The sequence below is a fragment of the Lissotriton vulgaris genome, chromosome 11 (genome assembly GCF_964263255.1).
Source record: "Lissotriton vulgaris chromosome 11, aLisVul1.2, whole genome shotgun sequence".
Lineage (NCBI taxonomy): Eukaryota > Metazoa > Chordata > Amphibia > Caudata > Salamandridae > Lissotriton > Lissotriton vulgaris.
The window spans coordinates 484,195,143-484,209,030 of record NC_141699.1 but is presented as its reverse complement, the minus strand read 5'-3'; the positions used below and the strand labels follow the sequence as shown (position 1 = coordinate 484,209,030).

General features: G+C 43.6%; 20 non-coding genes across 20 annotated transcripts; all 20 read left to right on the top strand.

The window, feature by feature from the left end:
- Nucleotides 1-303: 303 nt before the first annotated feature.
- On the top strand, nt 304-385 carry TRNAS-UGA (transfer RNA serine (anticodon UGA)). Its single transcript has one exon. It is a non-coding gene; the product is annotated as a tRNA-Ser (tRNA).
- Nucleotides 386-929: 544 nt separating this feature from the next.
- Nucleotides 930-1,011, top strand: TRNAS-CGA (transfer RNA serine (anticodon CGA)). The gene has a single exon. It is a non-coding gene; the product is annotated as a tRNA-Ser (tRNA).
- Nucleotides 1,012-1,552: 541 nt separating this feature from the next.
- Nucleotides 1,553-1,634, top strand: TRNAS-UGA (transfer RNA serine (anticodon UGA)). The gene has a single exon. It is a non-coding gene; the product is annotated as a tRNA-Ser (tRNA).
- Nucleotides 1,635-2,178: 544 nt separating this feature from the next.
- TRNAS-UGA (transfer RNA serine (anticodon UGA)) lies at nt 2,179-2,260 on the top strand. Its single transcript has one exon. It is a non-coding gene; the product is annotated as a tRNA-Ser (tRNA).
- Nucleotides 2,261-2,802: 542 nt separating this feature from the next.
- On the top strand, nt 2,803-2,884 carry TRNAS-UGA (transfer RNA serine (anticodon UGA)). The gene has a single exon. It is a non-coding gene; the product is annotated as a tRNA-Ser (tRNA).
- A 543-nt stretch (nt 2,885-3,427) lies between these two features.
- On the top strand, nt 3,428-3,509 carry TRNAS-CGA (transfer RNA serine (anticodon CGA)). Its single transcript has one exon. It is a non-coding gene; the product is annotated as a tRNA-Ser (tRNA).
- Nucleotides 3,510-4,051: 542 nt separating this feature from the next.
- TRNAS-UGA (transfer RNA serine (anticodon UGA)) lies at nt 4,052-4,133 on the top strand. Its single transcript has one exon. It is a non-coding gene; the product is annotated as a tRNA-Ser (tRNA).
- Nucleotides 4,134-5,301: 1,168 nt separating this feature from the next.
- On the top strand, nt 5,302-5,382 carry TRNAS-UGA (transfer RNA serine (anticodon UGA)). Its single transcript has one exon. It is a non-coding gene; the product is annotated as a tRNA-Ser (tRNA).
- Nucleotides 5,383-5,925: 543 nt separating this feature from the next.
- On the top strand, nt 5,926-6,007 carry TRNAS-UGA (transfer RNA serine (anticodon UGA)). The gene has a single exon. It is a non-coding gene; the product is annotated as a tRNA-Ser (tRNA).
- Nucleotides 6,008-6,551: 544 nt separating this feature from the next.
- On the top strand, nt 6,552-6,633 carry TRNAS-CGA (transfer RNA serine (anticodon CGA)). The gene has a single exon. It is a non-coding gene; the product is annotated as a tRNA-Ser (tRNA).
- Nucleotides 6,634-7,175: 542 nt separating this feature from the next.
- Nucleotides 7,176-7,257, top strand: TRNAS-CGA (transfer RNA serine (anticodon CGA)). Its single transcript has one exon. It is a non-coding gene; the product is annotated as a tRNA-Ser (tRNA).
- A 543-nt stretch (nt 7,258-7,800) lies between these two features.
- On the top strand, nt 7,801-7,882 carry TRNAS-UGA (transfer RNA serine (anticodon UGA)). Its single transcript has one exon. It is a non-coding gene; the product is annotated as a tRNA-Ser (tRNA).
- Nucleotides 7,883-8,426: 544 nt separating this feature from the next.
- On the top strand, nt 8,427-8,508 carry TRNAS-UGA (transfer RNA serine (anticodon UGA)). Its single transcript has one exon. It is a non-coding gene; the product is annotated as a tRNA-Ser (tRNA).
- Nucleotides 8,509-9,052: 544 nt separating this feature from the next.
- On the top strand, nt 9,053-9,134 carry TRNAS-CGA (transfer RNA serine (anticodon CGA)). Its single transcript has one exon. It is a non-coding gene; the product is annotated as a tRNA-Ser (tRNA).
- Nucleotides 9,135-9,675: 541 nt separating this feature from the next.
- On the top strand, nt 9,676-9,757 carry TRNAS-CGA (transfer RNA serine (anticodon CGA)). Its single transcript has one exon. It is a non-coding gene; the product is annotated as a tRNA-Ser (tRNA).
- Nucleotides 9,758-10,299: 542 nt separating this feature from the next.
- On the top strand, nt 10,300-10,381 carry TRNAS-CGA (transfer RNA serine (anticodon CGA)). The gene has a single exon. It is a non-coding gene; the product is annotated as a tRNA-Ser (tRNA).
- A 1,183-nt stretch (nt 10,382-11,564) lies between these two features.
- TRNAS-UGA (transfer RNA serine (anticodon UGA)) lies at nt 11,565-11,646 on the top strand. Its single transcript has one exon. It is a non-coding gene; the product is annotated as a tRNA-Ser (tRNA).
- Nucleotides 11,647-12,188: 542 nt separating this feature from the next.
- TRNAS-UGA (transfer RNA serine (anticodon UGA)) lies at nt 12,189-12,270 on the top strand. Its single transcript has one exon. It is a non-coding gene; the product is annotated as a tRNA-Ser (tRNA).
- Nucleotides 12,271-12,813: 543 nt separating this feature from the next.
- On the top strand, nt 12,814-12,895 carry TRNAS-UGA (transfer RNA serine (anticodon UGA)). Its single transcript has one exon. It is a non-coding gene; the product is annotated as a tRNA-Ser (tRNA).
- A 545-nt stretch (nt 12,896-13,440) lies between these two features.
- TRNAS-CGA (transfer RNA serine (anticodon CGA)) lies at nt 13,441-13,522 on the top strand. Its single transcript has one exon. It is a non-coding gene; the product is annotated as a tRNA-Ser (tRNA).
- Nucleotides 13,523-13,888: the final 366 nt, after the last annotated feature.

The window sequence follows — 13,888 nt, the reverse complement described above, 5'->3', positions numbered from 1 at the left end:
GTCTTGTTTAGGCTTTTGGACTCTTTCATAGTACACATAAGGGCCTGTTACCACCGCCGTAATATAGGGAAAAGTGGGTAGAAACATGCAGTGATTGATTACCACTCATCTGTGCCCTTTCACTCACTTTGAGTGATGCATGTTGCTATTTTTATTAATTGTATGAAAGCATGCAAAATAAGCGAGGACAACAGGGCACTGCTGGTACGTGCCCCGTCCTTCCGTTACTTTATTTTTTTGGTCTCCGCCTGACATGAGCAGAGCATGGCTCGTATACGACAACAGTGACATCATACTCATGCAGCTGCGATGGCCGAGTGGTTAAGGCGTTGGACTTGAAATCCAATGGGGTTTCCCCACGTAGGTTCGAAACCTGCTTGCAGCGTCATGAGATTTTGCATGAACACCATTTGGTTTAGTTAAGTAAATGTTTACTTCTTGTTACACAATCCTCATCAAGTCACAGAGTTAAACGGCAAAAACTCAAACTAGATGTAAACATTGAGACAATTTCCACACCCAGGAAGTGTTTTAGAGCGCAGGTGGCTCGGAAGGGTTCGTAGTCTGGACCTGTCCTGCATGATCTAGACAAGTCATGAAAAGAGTAATTATTTTTTTATGAAGCGTGTCTTGTTTAGGCTTTTGGACTCTTTCTTAGTACACTTAAGGGCCCGTTACCACCGCCGTAATATAGGGAAAAGAGGGTAGAAATGCGCAATGATTGATTACCACTCATCTGTGCCTTTTCACTCACTTTGAGTGATGCATGTTGCTATTTTTATTAATTGTATGAAAGCATGCAAAATAAGTGAGGACAACAGGGCACTGCTGGTACGTGCCCCGTCCTTCTGTTACTTTATTTTTTGGTATCGGCCTGACATGAGCAGAGTATGGCTCGTATACGGCAACAGTGACATCATACTCATGCAGCTGCGATGGCCGAGTGGTTAAGGCGTTGGACTCGAAATCCAATGGGGTTTCCCTGCGCAGGTTCGAATCCTGCTTGCAGTGTAGTGTGATTTTGCATGAACACCATTTGGTTTAGTTAAGGAAATGTTCACTTCTTGTTCGCAATCCTCATCAAGTTACAGAGTTAAACTGCAAAAACTCATACTAGATGTAAACATTGAGACAATTTCCACAATCAGGAAGTGTTTTAGAGAGCAGGTGGCTCGGAAGGGTTCGTAGTCTGGACCTGTCCTGCCTGATCTAGACAAGTCATGAAAAGAGTACTTTTTTTATGAAGCGTGTCTTGTTTAAGCTTTTGGACTCTTTCTGAGTACACTTAAGGGCCCGTTGCCACCGCCGTAATATAGGGAAACGAGGATAGAAATGTGCAGTGATTGATTACCGCTCATCGGTGCCCTGTCACTCACTTTGAGTGATGCGTATTGCTATTTTTATTAATTGTATCAAAGCATGCAAAATAAGTGAGGACAACAGGGCACTGCTGGTACGTGCCCCGTCCTTCTGTTACTTTATTTTTTATGTCTCGGCCTGACGTGAGTAGTGCATGGCTCGTATACGACAACTGTGACATCATACTCACGCAGCTGCGATGGCCGAGTGGTTAAGGCGTTGGACTTGAAATCCAATGGGGTTTCCCCGCGTAGGTTCGAATCCTGCTTGAAGCGTCATGAGATTTTGCATGAACACCATTTGGTTTAGTTAAGGAAATGTTCACTTCTCGTTACGCAATCCTCATCAAGTCACAGAGTTAAATGGCAAAAACTCAAACTAGATGTAAACATTGAGACAATTTCCACACCCAGGAAGTGTTTTAGAGAGCAGGTGGCTCGGAAGGGTTCGTAGTCTGGACCTGTCCTGCCTGATCTAGACAAGTCATGAAAAGAGTACTTTTTTTTATGAAGCGTGTCTTGTTTAAGCTTTTGGACTCTTTCTGAGTACACTTAAGGGCCCGTTGCCACCGCCATAATATATGGGAAACGAGGATAGAAATGTGCAGTGATTGATTACCGCTCATCGGTGCCCTGTCACTCACTTTGATTGATGCGTATTGCTATTTTTATTAATTGTATGAAAGCATGCCAAATAAGTGAGGACAACAGGGCACTGCTGGTACGTGTCCCGTCCTTCTGTTACTTTATTTTTTATGTCTCGGCCTGACGTGAGTAGTGCATGGCTCGTATACGACAACTGTGACATCATACTCACGCAGCTGCGATGGCCGAGTGGTTAAGGCGTTGGACTTGAAATCCAATGGGGTTTCCCTGTGTAGGTTCGAATCCTGCTTGCAGCGTCATGAGATTTTGCATGAACACCATTTGGTTTAGTTAAGTAAATGTTTACTTCTTGTTACGCAGACCTCTTCAAGTCACACAGTTAAACGGCAAAAACTCAAACTAAATGTAAACATTGAAACAATTTCCACACCTAGGAAGTGTTTTAGTGAGCTGGTGGCTCAGAAGGGTTTGTAGTCTGGACCTGTCCTGCCTGATCTAGACAAGTCATGAAAAGAGTACTTTTTTTTATGAAGCGTGTCTTCTTTAAGCTTTTGGACTCTTTCTGAGTACACTTAAGGGCCCGTTGCCACCGCCGTAATATAGGGAAACGAGGATAGAAATGTGCAGTGATTGATTACCGCTCATCGGTGCCCTGTCACTCACTTTGAGTGATGCGTATTGCTATTTTTATTAATTGTATGAAAGTATGCGAAATAAGTGAGGACAACAGGGCACTGCTGGTATGTGCCCCGTCCTTCCGTTACTTTATTTTTAGGTCTTGACCTGACATGAGTAGCGCAGGGCTCGTATACGACAACAGTGACTTCATACTCACGCAGCTGCGATGGCCGAGTGGTTAAGGCGTTGGACTTGAAATCCAATGGGGTTTCCCCACGTAGGTTCGAATCCTGCTTGCAGCGTCATGAGATTTTGCATGTACACCATTTGGTTTAGTTAAGTAAATGTTTACTTCTTGTTAGGCAATCCTCATCAAGTCACAGAGTTAAACGGCAAAAACTCAAACTAGATGTAAACATTGAGACAATTTCCACACCCAGGAAGTGTTTTAGAGAGCAGGTGCCTCGGAAGGGTTCGTAGTCTGGACCTGTCCTGCATGATCTAGACAAGTCATGAAAAGAGTAATTATTTTTTTATGAAGCGTGTCTTGTTTAGGCTTTTGGTCTCTTTCTTAGTACACTTAAGGGCCCGTTACCACCGCTGTAATATAGGGAAAAGAGGGTAGAAATGCGCAATGATTGATTACCACTCATCTGTGCCCTTTCACTCACTTTGAGTGATGCATGTTGCTATTTTTATTAATTGTATGAAAGCATGCAAATAAGTGAGGACAACAGGGCACTGCTGGTACGTGCCCCGTCCTTCTGTTACTTTATTTTTTGGTCTCGGCCTGACATGAGCAGAGTATGGCTCGTATACGACAACAGTGACATCATACTCATGCAGCTGCGATGGCCGAGTGATTAAGGCGTTGGACTCGAAATCCGATGGGGTTTCCATGCGCAGGTTCGAATCCTGCTTGCAGCGTAGTGTGATTTTGCATGAACACCATTTGGTTTAGTTAAGGAAATGTTCACTTCTTGTTCGCAATCCTCATCAAGTCACAGAGTTAAATGGAAAAAACTCAAACTAGATGTAAACATTGAGACAATTTCCACACCAAGGAAATGTTTTAGAGAGCTGGTGGCTCGGAAGGGTTTGTAGTCTGGACCTGTCCTGCCTGATCTAGACAAGTCATGAAAAGAGTACTTTTTTTATGAAGCGTGTCTTGTTTAAGCTTTTGGACTCTTTCTGAGTACACTTAAGGGCCCGTTGCTACCGCCGTAATATAGGGAAACGAGAATAGAAATGTGCAGTGATTGATTACCGCTCATCGGTGCCCTGTCACTCACTTTGAGTGATGCGTATTGCTATTTTTATTAATTGTATCAAAGCATGCAAAATAAGTGAGGACAACAGGGCACTGCTGGTACGTGCCCCGCACCTTCTGTTACTTTATTTTTTATGTCTCGGCCTGACGTGAGTAGTGCATGGCTCGTATACGACAACTGTGACATGATACTCACGCAGCTGCGATGGCCGAGTGGTTAAGGCGTTGGACTTGAAATCCAATGGGGTTTCCCCGCGTAGGTTCGAATCCTGCTTGTAGCGTCATGAGATTTTGCATGAACACCATTTGGTTTAGTTAAGGAAATGTTCACTTCTCGTTACACAATCCTCATCACGTCACAGAGTTAAATGGCAAAAACTCAAACTAGATGTAAACATTGAGACAATTTCCACACCCAGGAAGTGTTTTAGAGAGCAGGTGGCTCGGAAGGGTTCGTAGTCTGGACCTGTCCTGCCTGATCTAGACAAGTTACGAAATGAGTAATTTTTTTTTATGAAGCGTGTCTTGTTTAGGCTTTTGGACTCTTTCTGAGTACACTTAAGGGCCCGTTGCCACCGCCTTAATATATGGAAACGAGGGTAGAAATGTGCAGTGATTGATTACCGCTCATCTGTGCCCTGTCACTCATTTTGAGTGATGCATATTGCTATTTTTATTAATTGTATGAAAGTATGCGAAATAAGTGAGGACAACAGGGCACTGCTGGTATGTGCCCCGTCCTTCCGTTACTTTATTTTTTAGGTCTCGACCTGACATGAGTAGCGCATGGCTTGTATACGACAACAGTGACATTATACTCACGCAGCTGCGATGGCCGAGTGGTTAAGGTGTTGGACTTGAAATCCAATGGGGTTTCCCCACGTAGGTTCGAATCGTGCTTGCAGCGGCATGAGATTTTGCATGAACACCATTTGGTTAAGTTAAGTAAATGTTCACTTCTCATTACGCAATCCTCATCAAGTCACAGAGTTAAACTGCAAAAACTCAAACTAGATGTAAACATTGAGACAATTTCCACATCCAGGAAGTGTTTTAGAGAGCAGGGGCCTCGGAAGGGTTCGTAGTCTGGACCTGTCCTACGTGATCTAGACAAGTCATGAAAAGAGTACTTTTTTTATGAAGCGTGTCTTGTTTAAGCTTTTGGACTCTTTCTGAGTACACTTAAGGGCCCGTTGCCACCGCCGTAATATAGGGAAACGAGGATAGAAATGTGCAGTGATTGATTACCGCTCATCGGTGCCCTGTCACTCACTTTGAGTGATGCGTATTGCTATTTTTATTAATTGTATGAAAGCATGCAAAATAAGTGAGGACAACAGGGCACTCCTGGTACGTGCCCCGTCCTTCTGTTACTTTATTTTTTATGTCTCGGCCTGACGTGAGTAGTGCATGGCTCGTATACGACAACTGTGACATCATACTTACGCAGCTGCGATGGCCGAGTGGTTAAGGCGTTGGACTTGAAATCCAATGGGGTTCCCCGCGTAGGTTCGAATCCTGCTTGCAGCGTCATGAGATTTTGCATGAACACCATTTGGTTTAGTTAAGTAAATGTTTACTTCTTGTTACGCAATCCTCATCAAGTCACAGAGTTAAATGGCAAAAACTCAAACTAGATGTAAACATTGAAACAATTTCCACACCTAGGAAGTGTTTTAGAGAGCTGGTGGCTCGGAAGGGTTTGTAGTCTGGACCTGTCCTGCCTGATCTAGACAAGTCATGAAAAGAGTACTTTTTTTTATGAAGCGTGTCTTGTTTAAGCTTTTGGACTCTTTCTGAGTACACTTAAGGGGCCGTTGCCACCGCCGTAATATAGGGAAACGAGGATAGAAATGTGCAGTGATTGATTACCGCTCATCGGTGCCCTGTCACTCACTTTGAGTGATGCGTATTGCTATTTTTATTAATTGTATGAAAGCATGCAAAATAAGTGAGGACAACAGGGCACTGCTGGTACGTGCCCCGTCCTTCTGTTACTTTATTTTTTATGTCTCGGCCTGACGTGAGTAGTGCATGGCTAGTATACGACAACTGTGACATCATACTGATGCAGCTGCGATGGCCGAGTGGTTAAGGCGTTGGACTTGAAATCCAATGGGGTTTCCCCGCGTAGGTTCGAATCCTGCTTGCAGCGTCATGAGATTTTGCATGAACACCATTTGGTTTAGTCAAGTAAATGTTTACTTCTTGTTACGCAATCCTCATCAAGTCACAGATTTAAACGGCAAAAACTCAAACTAGATGTAAACATTGAGACAATTTTCACACCCAGGAAGTGTTTTAGAGAGCAGGTGCCTCGGAAGGGTTCGTAGTCTGGACCTGTCCTGCATGATCTAGACAAGTCATGAAAAGAGTAATTATTTTTTTATGAAGCGTGTCTTGTTTAGGCTTTTGGACTCTTTCTTAGTACACTTAAGGGCCCGTTACCACTGCCGTAATATAGGGAAAAGAGGGTAGAAATGCGCAATGATTGATTACCACTCATCTGTGCCTTTTCACTCACTTTGAGTGATGCATGTTGCTATTTTTATTAATTGTATGAAAGCATGCAAAATAAGTGAGGACAACAGGGCACAGCTGGTACGTGCCCCGTCCTTCTGTTACTTTATTTTTTGGTCTCGGCCTGACATGAGCAGAGTATGGCTCGTATACGACAACAGTGACACCATACTCATGCAGCTGCGATGGCCGAGTGGTTAAGGCGTTGGACTCGAAATCCAATGGGGTTTCCCTGCGCAGGTTCGAATCCTGCTTGCAGCGTAGTGTGATTTTGCATGAACACCATTTGGTTTAGTTCAGGAAATGTTCACTTTTTGTTCGCAATCCTCATCAAGTTACAGAGTTAAATGGAAAAAACTCAAACTAGATGTAAACATTGAGACAATTTCCACACCCAGGAAGTGTTTTAGAGAGCTGGTGGCTCAGAAGGGTTTGTAGTCTGGACCTGTCCTGCCTGATCTAGACAAGTCATGAAAAGAGTACTTTTTTTTATGATGCATGTCTTGTTTAGGCTTTTGGACTCTTTCTTAGTACACTTAAGGGCCTGTTACCACCGCCGTAATATAGGGAAAAGTGGGTAGAAACATGCAGTGATTGATTACCACTCATCTGTGCCCTTTCACTCACTTTGAGTGATGCATGTTGCTATTTTTATTAATTGTATGAAAGCATGCAAAATAAGTGAGGACAACAGGGCACTGCTGGTACGTGCCCCGTCCTTTCGTTACTTTATTTTTTTGGTCTCCGCCTGACATGAGCAGAGCATGGCTCGTATACGACAACAGTGACATCATACTCATGCAGCTGCGATGGCCGAGTGGTTAAGGCGTTGGACTCGAAATCCAATGGGGTTTCCCTGCGCAGGTTCGAGTCCTGCTTGCAGCGTAGTGTGATTTTGCATGAACACCATTTGGTTTAGTTAAGGAAATGTTCACTTCTCGTTACGCAATCCTCATCAAGTCACAGAGTTAAATGGCAAAAACTCAAACTAGATGTAAACATTGAAACAATTTCCACACCTAGGAAGTGTTTTAGAGAGCAGGTGGCTCAGAAGGGTTTGTAGTCTGGACCTATCCTGCCTGATCTAGACAAGTTACGAAATGAGTAATTTTTTTTATGAAGCGTGTCTTGTTTAGGCTTTTGGACTCTTTCTGAGTACACTTAAGGGCCCGTTGCCACCGCCGTAATATATGGAAACGAGGGTAGAAATGTGCAGTGGTTGATTACCGCTCATCTGTGCCCTGTCACTCATTTTGAGTGATGCATATTGCTATTTTTATTAATTGTATGAAAGTATGCAAAATAAGTGAGGACAACAGGGCACTGCTGGTATGTGCCCCGTCCTTCCGTTACTTTATTTTTTAGGTCTCGACCTGACATGAGTAGCGCATGGCTCGTATACGACAACAGTGACATCATACTCACGCAGCTGCGATGGCCGAGTGGTTAAGGCGTTGGACTTGAAATCCAATGGGGTTTCCCCGTGTAGGTTCGAATCCTGCTTGTAGCATCATGAGATTTTGCATGAACACAATTTGGTTTAGTTAAGGAAATGTTCACTTCTCGTTACGCAATCCTCATCAAGTCACAGAGTTAAATGGCAAAAACTCAAACTAGATGTAAACATCGAGACAATTTCCACACCCAGGAAGTGTTTTAGAGAGGAGGTGGCTCGGAAGGGTTCGTAGTCTGGACCTGTCCTGTCTGATCTAGACAAGTCATGAAAAGAGTACTTTTTTTTTATGAAGCATGTCTTGTTTAAGCTTTTGGACTCTTTCTGAGTACACTTAAGGGCCCGTTGCCACCGCCGTAATATAGGGAAACGATGATAGAAATGTGCAGTGATTGATTACCGCTCATCGGTGCCCTGTCACTCACTTTGAGTGATGCGTATTGCTATTTTTATTAATTGTATGAAAGCATGCCAAATAAGTGAGGACAACAGGGCACTGCTGGTACGTGTCCCGTCCTTCTGTTACTTTATTTTTTATGTCTCGGCCTGACGTGAGTAGTGCATGGCTCGTATACGACAACTGTGACATCATACTCACGCAGCTGCGATGGCCGAGTGGTTAAGGCGTTGGACTTGAAATCCAATGGGGTTTCCCCGTGTAGGTTCGAATCCTGCTTGCAGCGTCATGAGATTTTGCATGAACACCATTTGGTTTAGTTAAGTAAATGTTTACTTCTTGTTACGCAATCCTCATCAAGTCACAGAGTTAAACGGCAAAAACTCAAAGTAGATGTAAACATTGAGACAATTTCCACACCCAGGAAGTGTTTTAGCGAGCAGGTGCCTCGGAAGGGTTCGTAGTCTGGACCTGTGCTGCATGATCTAGACAAGTCATGAAAAGAGTAATTATTTTTTTATGAAGCGTGTCTTGTTTAGGCTTTTGGACTCTTTCTTAGTACACTTAAGGGCCCGTTACCACCGCTGTAATATAGGGAAAAGAGGGTAGAAATGCGCAATGATTGATTACCACTCATCTGTGCCCTTTCACTCACTTTGAGTGATGCATGTTGCTATTTTTATTAATTGTATGAAAGCATGCAAAATAAGTGAGGACAACAGGGCACTGCTGGTACGTGCCCCGTCCTTCTGTTACTTTATTTTTTGGTCTCGGCCTGACATGAGCAGAGTATGGCTCGTATACGACAACAGTGACATCATACTCATGCAGCTGCGATGGCCGAGTGGTTAAGGCGTTGGACTCGAAATCCAATGGGGTTTCACTGCGCAGGTTCGAATCCTGCTTGCAGCGTAGTGTGATTTTGCATGAACACCATTTGGTTTAGTTAAGGAAATGTTCACTTCTTGTTCGCAATCCTCATCAAGTCACAGAGTTAAATGGAAAAAACTCAAACTAGATGTAAACATTGACACAATTTCCACACCCAGGAAGTGTTTTAGAGAGCTGGTGGCTCGGAAGGGTTTGTAGTCTGGACCTGTCCTGCCTGATCTAGACAAGTCATGAAAAGAGTACTTTTTTTTATGATGCATGTCTTGTTTAGGCTTTTGGACTCTTTCATAGTACACTTAAGGGCCTGTTACCACCGCCGTAATATAGGGAAAAGTGGGTAGAAACATGCAGTGATTGATTACCACTCATCTGTGCCCTTTCACTCACTTTGAGTGATGCATGTTGCTATTTTTATTAATTGTATGAAAGCATGCAAAATAAGTGAGGACAACAGGGCACTGCTGGTACGTGCCCCGTCCTTCTGTTACTTTATTTTTTGGTCTCGGCCTGACATGAGCAGAGTATGGCTCGTATACGACAACAGTGACATCATACTCATGCAGCTGCGATGGCCGAGTGGTTAAGGCGTTGGACTCGAAATCCAATGGGGTTTCCCAGCGCAGGTTCGAATCCTGATTGCAGCGTAGTGTGATTTTGCATGAACACCATTTGGTTTAGTTAAGGAAATGTTCACTTCTTGTTCGCAATCCTCATCAAGTCACAGAGTTAAATGGAAAAAACTCAAACTAGATGTAAACATTGAGACAATTTCCACACCCAGGAAGTGCTTTAGAGAGCTGGTGGCTCGGAAGGGTTTTTAGTCTGGACCTGTCCTGCCTGATCTAGACAAGTCATGAAAAGAGTACTTTTTTTTATGATGCATGTCTTGTTTAGGCTTTTGGACTCTTTCATAGTACACTTAAGGGCCTGTTACCACCGCCGTAATATAGGGAAAAGTGGGTAGAAACATGCAGTGATTGATTACCACTCATCTGTGCCCTTTCACTCACTTTGAGTGATGCATGTTGCTATTTTTATTAATTGTATGAAAGCATGCAAAATAAGCGAGGACAACAGGGCACTGCTGGTACGTGCCCCGTCCTTCCGTTACTTTATTTTTTAGGTCTCCGCCTGACATGAGCAGAGCATGGCTCGTATACGACAACAGTGACATCATACTCATGCAGCTGCGATGGCCGAGTGGTTAAGGCGTTGGACTCGAAATCCAATGGGGTTTCCCTGCGCATGTTCGAATCCTGCTTGCAGCGTAGTATGATTTTGCATGAACACCATTTGGTTTAGTTAAGGAAATGTTCACTTCTCGTTACGCAATCCTCATCAAGTCACAGAGTTAAATGGCAAAAACTCAAACTAGATGTAAACATTAAAACAATTTCCACACCTAGGAAGTGTTTTAGAGAGCAGGTGGCTCGGAAGGGTTTGTAGTCTGGACCTATCCTGCCTGATCTAGACAAGTTACGAAATGAGTAATTTTTTTTATGAAGCGTGTCTTGTTTAGGCTTTTGGACTCTTTCTGAGTACACTTAAGGGCCCGTTGCCACCGCCGTAATATATAGAAACGAGGGTAGAAATGTGCAGTGATTGATTACCGCTCATCTGTGCCCTGTCACTCATTTTGAGTGATGCATATTGCTATTTTTATTAATTGTATGAAAGTATGCGAAATAAGTGAGGACAACAGGGCACTGCTGGTATGTGCCCCGTCCTTCCGTTACTTTATTTTTTAGGTCTCGACCTGACATGAGTAGCGCATGGCTCGTATACGACAACAGTGACAGCATACTCACGCACCTGCGATGGCCGAGTGGTTAAGTCCCGAGTGGTTAAGTCGTTGGACTTGAAATCCAATGGGGTTTCCCCACGTAGGTTCGAATCCTGCTTGCAGCGGCATGAGATTTTGCATGAACACCATTTGGTTAAGTTAAGTAAATGTTCACTTCTCATTACGCAATCCTCATCAAGTCACAGAGTTAAACTGCAAAAACTCAAACTAGATGTAAACATTGAGACAATTTCCACACCCAGGAAGTGTTTTAGAGAGCAGGTGCCTCGGAAGGGTTCGTAGTCTGGACCTGTCCTACCTGATCTAGACAAGTCATGAAAAGAGTACTTTTTTTTATGAAGCGTGTCTTGTTTAAGCTTTTGGACTCTTTCTGAGTACACTTAAGGGCCCGTTGCCACCGCCGTAATATAGGGAAACGAGGATAGAAATGTGCAGTGATTGATTACCGCTCATCGGTGCCCTGTCACTCACTTTGAGTGATGCGTATTGCTATTTTTATTAATTGTATGAAAGCATGCAAAATAAGTGAGGACAACAGGGCACTGCTGGTACGTGCCCCGTCCTTCTGTTACTTTATTTTTTATGTCTCGGCCTGACGTGAGTAGTGCATGGCTCGTATACGACAACTGTGACATCATACTTACGCAGCTGCGATGGCCGAGTGGTTAAGGCGTTGGACTTGAAATCCAATGGGGTTTCCCCGCGTAGGTTCGAATCCTGCTTGCAGCGTCATGAGATTTTGCATGAACACCATTTGGTTTAGTTAAGTAAATGTTTACTTCTTGTTAGCAATCCTCATCAAGTCACAGAGTTAAATGGCAAAAACTCAAACTAGATGTAAACATTGAAACAATTTCCACACCTAGGAAGTGTTTTAGAGAGCTGGTGGCTCGGAAGGGTTTGTAGTCTGGACCTGTCCTGCCTGATCTAGACAAGTCATGAAAAGAGTAATTTTTTTTATGAAGCGTGTCTTCTTTAAGCTTTTGGACTCTTTCTGAGTACACTTAAGGGCCTGTTGCCACCGCCGTAATATAGGGAAACGAGGATAGAAATGTGCAGTGATTGATTACCGCTCATCGGTGCCCTGTCACTCACTTTGAGTGATGCGTATTGCTATTTTTATTAATTGTATGAAAGTATGCGAAATAAATGAGGACAACAGGGCACTGCTGGTATGTGCCCCGTCCTTCCGTTACTTTATTTTTTAGGTCTCGACCTGACATGAGTAGCGCAGGGCTCGTATACGACAACAGTGACATCGTACTCATGCAGCTGCGATGGCCGAGTGGTTAAGGCGTTGGACTTGAAATCCAATGGGGTTTACCCACGTAGGTTCGAAACCTGCTTGCAGCGGCATGAGATTTTGCATGAACACTATTTGGTTAAGTTAAGTTAATGTTCACTTCTCATTACGCAATCCTCATCAAGTCACAGAGGTAAACTGCAAAAACTCAAACTAGATGTAAACATTGAGACAATTTCCACACCCAGGAAGTGTTTTAGAGAGCAGGTGGCTCGGAAGGGTTCGTAGTCTGGACCTGTCCTACCTGATCTAGACAAGTCATGAAAAGAGTACTTTTTTTTATGAAGCGTGTCTTGTTTAAGCTTTTGGACTCTTTCTGAGTACACTTAAGGGCCCGTTGCCACCGCCGTAATATAGGGAAACGAGTATAGAAATGTGCAGTGATTGATTACCGCTCATCGGTGCCCTGTCACTCACTTTGAGTGATGCGTATTGCTATTTTTATTAATTGTATGAAAGCATGCAAAATAAGTGAGGACAACAGGGCACTGCTGGTACGTGCCCCGTCCTTCTGTTACTTTATTTTTTATGTCTCGGCCTGACGTGAGTAGTGCATGGCTAGTATACGACAACTGTGACATCATACTCACGCAGCTGCGATGGCCGAGTGGTTAAGGCGTTGGACTTGAAATCCAATGGGGTTTCCCCGCGTAGGTTCGAATCCTGCTTGCAGCGTCATGAGATTTTGCATGAACACCATTTGGTTTAGTTAAGTAAATGTTTACTTCTTGTTACGCAATCCTCATCAAGTCACAGAGTTAAACGGCAAAAACTCAAACTAGATGTAAACATTGAGACAATTTCCACACCCAGGAAGTGTTTTAGAGAGCAGGTGCCTCGGAAGGGTTCGTAGTCTGGACCTGTCCTGCATGATCTAGACAAGTCATGAAAAGAGTAATTATTTTTTTATGAAGCGTGTCTTGTTTAGGCTTTTGGACTCTTTCTTAGTACACTTAAGGGCCCGTTACCACCGCCGTAATATAGGGAAAAGAGGGTAGAAATGCGCAATGATTGATTACCACTCATCTGTGCCTTTTCACTCACTTTGAGTGATGCATGTTGCTATTTTTATTAATTGTATGAAAGCATGCAAAATAAGTGAGGACAACAGGGCACTGCTGGTACGTGCCCCATCCTTCCGTTACTTTATTTTTTTGGTCTCCGCCTGACATGAGCAGAGCATGGCTCGTATACGACAACAGTGACATCATACTCATGCAGCTGTGATGGCCGAGTGGTTAAGGCGTTGGACTCGAAATCCAATGGGGTTTCCCTGCGCAGGTTCGAATCCTGCTTGCAGCGTAGTGTGATTTTGCATGAACACCATTTGGTTTAGTTAAGGAAATGTTCACTTCTCGTTACGCAATCCTCTTCAAGTCACAGAGTTAAATGGCAAAAACTCAAACTAGATGTAAACATTGAAACAATTTCCACACCTAGGAAGTGTTTTAGAGAGCAGGTGGCTCGGAAGGGTTTGTAGTCTGGACCTATCCTGCCTGATCTAGACAAGTTACGAAATGAGTAATTTTTTTTATGAAGCGTGTCTTGTTTAGGCTTTTGGACTCTTTCTGAGTACACTTAAGGGCCCGTTGCCACCGCCGTAATATATGGAAACGAGGGTAGAAATGTGCAGTGGTTGATTACCGCTCATCTGTGCCCTGTCACTCA